The sequence below is a fragment of the Dendrobates tinctorius genome, unplaced genomic scaffold (genome assembly GCF_039654945.1).
Source record: "Dendrobates tinctorius isolate UK_male_01 unplaced genomic scaffold, ASM3965494v1 ptg000477l, whole genome shotgun sequence".
Classification (NCBI taxonomy): domain Eukaryota; kingdom Metazoa; phylum Chordata; class Amphibia; order Anura; family Dendrobatidae; genus Dendrobates; species Dendrobates tinctorius.
The window spans coordinates 214,447-220,446 of record NW_027362139.1 but is presented as its reverse complement, the minus strand read 5'-3'; the positions used below and the strand labels follow the sequence as shown (position 1 = coordinate 220,446).

The window sequence follows — 6,000 nt, the reverse complement described above, 5'->3', positions numbered from 1 at the left end:
TTTTCAGGAAGAAACTGAGTATTATCTGACAGAATTGCAGGGGTGTCAATACTTTTGGCCACAACTGTACAGATGTCTGTCCAGCCTCTGTTTGAAGACTTCCATTGAAGGAGAACTCATCACCTATGTGGCAGCCTGTATCACTCGATCACTTTTCACTGTCAAAATGTTTTTTCTAATATCTAATCTGTATCTCCTCCTTTTCAGTTTCGTTCCATTGCTTCTAGTCTTTTCTTGTGCAAATGAGATGAAAGCTGATCCCTCTAAACTGACAGGGATCAGCTTTATTCTTATAATTCGGAATATTATCAGCTGAACTGAATCATGAAGATAAATCTTGGGGTAAGTTTGTAATTTCATATGCTGCCAAAGATGTTGATGCTCTAGAGAGATATTTTATTTACTGATTTTCCTCTTCTGTAGCCCTTTGTCTCATACACTCCTCTTTTTCAGCAAGTCTTCTATCTACTCCAGCTACTGTAAGTTACTGGGCCAGCCTGGCTCCCTCTGTAGCTGCAAAGAGATCTTGTCTTCTTCTATTTTCAAAGTCTGAAGTGCATCGACGTGTGCAATGTCAAATAGATGATCCAAATTGACTGAAAACTCTTCTCTACAACGCTCGAATACGTCATGCATTTTCTTTGCATATTTTTGCAGTCCCTCCAAACGTGATGCAAATTCACTAGCTTTTTTACACAATTAAGTAAATATTTTGTAAGTATTCTTGCCTTTCCCCAAAATATAATATACTCGCGAATAGCGAGAATTGCGCCTTCACTGAAAATTTACTTAACTTCATGAATATTATGAAATAAAACTGTTAGAAGTTGAAGCTTTGATGGTAGTTTTGATCCCGCTATTTGATAACTTACATCCCCCAATGCGAAATCCATTAGCATAATGTTTCACTGAAAACAATCTGTCCTCTATCAAAAACACTTACAGTATAATTAAGAGGTATGGCCGGGGACGCGCGCACGTGCTCCTAAGTATGCAAGTACTAACATGTTTCAGTAGAACTCTGGGTTAACGTACACTAAACATCATGAAATTTGACTTCTTTGTGTTTCAATATTAGATGAAAAAATTGAAGTTGAAAAATAAGAAACATCCTAATTTATATAGTGAACAACAATTCTAGTCAGCACTCAAAGTTCATGGTACTCATGTCATGGGTTGGCATCTTATTTCAAGTAGCACAAGAAGACCGTGTTAGGGTTGGCGGATTACACTAAATAAAAAAAAATAATAAAGTGTGATTTCAACCCGGGGTCCACCGTGCAGAGATGTTAACCTGCTGCTAGTGAGTAATGGTGGAACTTTGCGGCGAACGATCTCTAAAAATGGGGTTAAACGTCACCCCGTGTGGACAGAAAGGTAATTACCCAACTCTGATGACTTCTAAGAGGGGTGCACACGGAGATAAAGTCAGAACGATGCAGCTTGATGCCAAGTCAATAGGTATGGCACTAGATTCAATCCCCTGTTAACCTCAGAGGGAGATGCACTCCTCACACGGGGCAAGGAGGCGAGCAGTAAACACACTACAGTGAATGCACTCAAACAAACTCCTTTCCGAAGGTCCCAGAATTCTAAAGGCTAGATGCTTGCCCTGAATTCACACAATCTCTTCTCGGGAGGTGCCGGAATTCTAATGGCTTACTGCCGACCCTGAGCACATGCTGACAATTTCACACTGCTAATGAACTACTGTCTTCCTTCATGAAGGCCATATTTTGCTCAATGATAGATGGAGACGATGCCTTGCTATTAACACATCCTCATATATCAGGTGTTAAATTATCACTGCTTTGTGACTCGGAGCTACTGAACGAAACCAACATGCTCCGGGACCTAAGACACACTCCTGGAATAGCTGAAACATTTTCATACCCCATTCTTCTCTCACAGGAGGATTCATGACGGTAATCACTGTCATAACCAGTGTCCCATATGGCTCCATTTAAATCTCCAGATTGTATACTACTAAATGCTTTTATTTCTTCACTTTTTATTGTGTTCCCAACCACACAGGCTTGGCCAAGTCCAAGATGCTCGTCTACATTAAGATAGCTTTGCATAGACATGTGACTCATGCCACAATCTGAAAGCTTATGGTGTATCGGTAAATTGGATCTTTTCGTATTGTTAGAATCAGGAAAGTTGGAATTTTCTGATGTTCTTGTGTAAGATGAAGAAGTGGTACAAATGGTACAATCTCTGCTACTGCTACAATCCCTGCTTGCTGTCATCTAGTGCAATATTTCCTTTAATGGTATATAACAGTGCCTACTGAATGTTTGCTAAATTCATTTGTTGCATTGAACTCAATACTTACTGCTGTGTACCCATGTTGGGGCCAGCAGAGATGTTATCAGGTGCAAGGTGTTACTAGCATATGGATGTAGTCAGGCCCTGTGCCTTTGATTGTGTAACCTCCCCTGGTGTGCTAGGCAATTGGTAATTTATCCCAAATCAGTTCCCACAATCCCTCTTACCTGATCCTCTACTCAGTCCTATATATTTAAATGCCTCCTAAGGGGGGCACGTGTGTGCGTCAGGCACGTGTCTCCCTGCAGTAAAAGTATGGTGAAGATGCAGTTATTACAACGGCAGTTAGTCATGACAGGAGTCAGGACCCCACACTATGCATCTGTCTCTCTTGGGTATGTCTGCTAAGTAAGCACTTATTAATTGTATCTATCTTTTCGATTAACCCTCCTACTCCTTCACCATGTTTACATATACCCTCACAGTGTTTGCTCCATTAATCCTCACTCACCTTCGCTATCCCCAAACCTCAGCACCTTCTAACAAAATAATCATCTCCCCTTTCTTCTTTCCTCCCCACCTGACCTCCTCTGCTGAACTGCTCCTCAACCTCAAATCTGTCCTAATGAAACCTAAAACAAGCTGCCCACTCTCCTTCTCCCATCTGCTCTCCCTTTCTCTGCTTCTCATCACTGCTGGCGACATATCTCCCAATCCTGGACCACCACAGCTCATAACCCCCATTACTACCCCTTCCTACCGCTCCCTATCTAATAAAAACTACCACAATCTTTCCAACTTAAAACCCGTGCCATTGACACCCAACCCCCTGCTCCCTCTCTCTGGAGCAATTTGGAATGCAATACGCTTCATGTGATTTATTACCTCTTTCTCTCTCGCAATCTTGCTTTTCTCGGCCTCACAGAAACCTGGCTGACACCCTCTGACACCGCCTCCCCTGCTGCGCTGTGTTACGGCGGCCTTCACTACACCCACACTCCTCGCCCTGGCAACAGACACGGTGGAGGAGTGGGTCTTCTCCTTTCTTCCAACTGCACCTTCAGCACAATCCCACCTCTTCCCTCCCTAATACTCACCTCTTTTGAAGTTCACTCTGTCCACATCTACTCTCCCTCCAACCTCTAAGTGGCCATCATATACCGACCTCCAGGCCCGACCACTGCTTTCATTGACCAATTCTCTACCTAGCTTCTTTGCTTTCTTTGAACTGACATCCCCGCTATCATCATGGGTGACTTCAACATCCCCACTGATACCCTTCAGTCAGCAGCCTCCAAACTCCTGTCCCTTACTTCATCCTTTGGACTTACTCAGTGGTCCTCCTCACCCACCCACACAGATGAACATACATTAGACCTGGTCTTCACCAGCCTCTGCTCTCTTTCTAACTTCACCATCTCCCCTCTCCCTCTATCTGACCACCATCAACTCACTTTCTCATCCCTGTCCTCCTCTCCTGGCACCCATGTCCAGCAATATGCGCACCCCCCACAGAAACCTTGCACACCTAGACACCCACACGCTCTCTGACTCTATTCTACCACTGGCATCCATATCCTCACTCCAAGACACAGACAGTGCCACTGCTTTCTACAATGCCATTATCACATCAGCTGTTGACACGGTCGCCCCTCTCGTTCATGGCAGAATGCGACGTACCAACAGACAACCCTGGCACAATAACACCACTAAAAAGCTCCGGCAAGTGTCCAGGGCTGCAGAGCGGTGTTGGAAAAAAACAAATTCGCAAGATGACTTCACTGCATTCAAACAGGCAACACTCGCTTTCAAATTTGCCTACTTCACAACCCTCGTATCTTCCCTATCCTACAATCCCAAACAGTTATTCAAAACTTTCAACTTCCTCCTCCGCCCACCACTGCTCCCTCATCTCTGCTGAGGACTTTGCCACACAATTCAAAAGAAAGATCGACCAAACAAGTCAAGTCTTCATTATTCAACCACCACAACCCCTTTGTATACTAGACCAATGCCCAAACCCCATAACCTCCCTCTCCAACATCACTGAAAGGGTGCTTAATCGCCTCTTTTCCAAATCGCACCTCACAACCTGTGCACTTGACCTCATCCCATCCCACCTCCTCCCCAACTTCACCACCACACTTAACCCATGCCTAACCCACCTCTTCAACCTATCATTAATGTCAGGTACCTTCCCTTCTGCTTTTAAACATACCACAATCACGCCTATCCTTAAAAAGCCAACCCTCGACCCAACCGCTATGTCCAGCTATCGCCCAATATCACTGCTCCCATTCACTCCAAAACTCCTGGAGCTGCACATCCACACTGAACTTTCCTCCCACCTCTCATATAACTTGCTCTTTAACAATCTACAATCTGGTTTCCATCCCCATCACTCCACTGAGACAGCCCTGACCAAAATTACTAACGACCTACTTACAGCCAAAGCAAACTGACAATACTCTATACTTCTGCTTCTAGACCTGTCCTCTGCATTCGACAAAGTTGACCACTGCCTCCTACTACAGATCCTCTCCTCCTTTGGCATCAAAGACCTCGCCCTATACTAGATCTCCTCATACCTTTCAAACCGCACATTCAGCGTCTCCCACTCCTACACTACCTCCTCATCCCACCCTCTCACTGTTGGAGTCCCCCAAGGCTCTGTTCTAGGACCCCTACTCTTCTCAATTTATACCCTTGGCCTGGGTCAACTCATAAAGTCCCATGGATTCCAGTACCACCTTTATGCTGACGACACTCAGATCTTCCTCTCTGGCCCAGACGTCACCTCTCTGCTGTCCAGAATCCCGGAGTGTCTATCAGCCATTTCCTCCTTTTTCTCCTCTCGCTACCTCAACCTCAATGTGGACAAATCTGAACTCATCATCTTTCCTCCATCCCACAGATCTTCCTTACCTGACCTATCTATCACAATTAATGACATCATGCTTTCCCCAGTACCAAAAGTCCCCTGCCTTGGAGTAACCCTTGACTCTGTCATGTCCTTCAAACCACATATCCAAGCTCTTTCTACCTCCTGTCACCTCCAGCTCAAAAATATTTCCAGAATCCGTCCTTTCCTCAACCCTCAATCTTCTAAAATGCTTGTGCACGCTGTTGTGAGTTCATTCTCACCAGTTGTGAGTTCCCCTTCTGGACTCCCTCTGGTGGTGACGGGAGGTGGTGCGGCTGGTTTGATTGGTGGAGATCTGCAACATGAGAATGAGGATGACGATTGGATCTCAGGATTCTCAGATTGGATTTAAGACAGCCGACACCCTATTCAGTTGCTGGTGATTCCTTCTGGCTTGTCAGCTCTTGGTTTTCAGCTCTATTCCAATCATTTAAAGCTAAGTTTTTCTGATAATATTCACACTTGATTTTGTTGGTCTATTCAGTTTTTTGTGTGGTCTGCCAGCCCCGGCTGGGGGCTGAGCTGAATTTCCACTCTTATTTATCAGTTTTGCCAATGGGCTTTTTGTCCCTTACTAGTTCGGTCTCTTTTTGCTCTATCTCAGAATATTTCAGAGTTTCAGAGTGCTGATATAGTGGGAGAAGTCTAGTGACTTCAGGGTTAATTTTGCTATCAGAAGTGTTGGACATTATTTTTGTAGGGTTTTTTGCAGGTTGCAGACAGTGACTTGCCTTTCCTTTCCTGTCTAGTTAGTTTGGGCTGTTATGTGTTCATTTTCCCCTTCACCATTGAGGTCTGATGAACTC

The 6,000-nt window shown here is 44.5% G+C and overlaps 1 pseudogene; it reads right to left on the bottom strand.

Annotated features, from left to right (window-relative positions):
• Positions 1-1,691: 1,691 nt before the first annotated feature.
• Positions 1,692-6,000, bottom strand: part of LOC141077942 (fibroblast growth factor receptor substrate 2-like) — a 52,731-nt pseudogene continuing 48,422 nt past the window's right edge.